The following is an 836-nucleotide window of genomic DNA, read 5'->3' on the forward strand; positions in this document are numbered from 1 at the left end:
ATTGGGAGTCGCGCACGCGCCTGCAGTCGCAGTGATGCAATAGGACTTTTTGACTTCATCTAATAGATTCAAACGGGGTAAATTGTACACCCGTATGCTCCTGATTTCCATGCGTGCGGAATGCTCGGACATCTCTAGGTTATGTCGCTGACGCTCAGGATACGCTAGTAATTTTGGGGTGGGGGAGAGGCTTCTTTGCATCTAAACGCAGATTAATCCAAGGGTGATCTTGTACGAGCCTTTGAAGTCGCTAATAGGAACTCCTTCTAGAAATTTCAAAGGTGACGAATGCTAGCGAATTTACTTAGTTAGTATAAGTTAGATATTTATAATTTTGGGGAAGCCTTCTATGATACTAATAGAATAAGTGATATAGATAAGTCTGAATCATGGAAATCAAGAAGAAAAAGAAAGTCAGCTATCAAAAAAAAAAATAACTTAATGATATATATAGAACAAAACACCTCGACGTGCTGTAGCAGAATATGGGAAGCAGAATGGTCTGACCGTCCATGTAATTGAGGGGAGAAAGCCCAAAGAAATCAGACCCGTTGGAAAATGCTAGACGAAAAATTTAACGGAAAAAAAGGAAAAAATGAAGATGAAGGAAAATAAATCAATAAGAAAGCGGCTTAGAACCATTAGTAACTGTTATTTTTTATCTTTATTTTTTTTAAAGGATTTCAAAAATCTGAATTTCCAGATGGTTTCAGGAGACCTCTAATCAAGTAGCTATATATGCACTCTTCGATACGATTACTTTACCATGGCGCAGGTACGGATCCTACGGCCAAAGAGGAATCCATTGCTTTGCACCCTATTGCCCCCATGCGTAT

Source organism: Penaeus monodon, chromosome 34 (genome assembly GCF_015228065.2).
Source record: "Penaeus monodon isolate SGIC_2016 chromosome 34, NSTDA_Pmon_1, whole genome shotgun sequence".
Lineage (NCBI taxonomy): Eukaryota > Metazoa > Arthropoda > Malacostraca > Decapoda > Penaeidae > Penaeus > Penaeus monodon.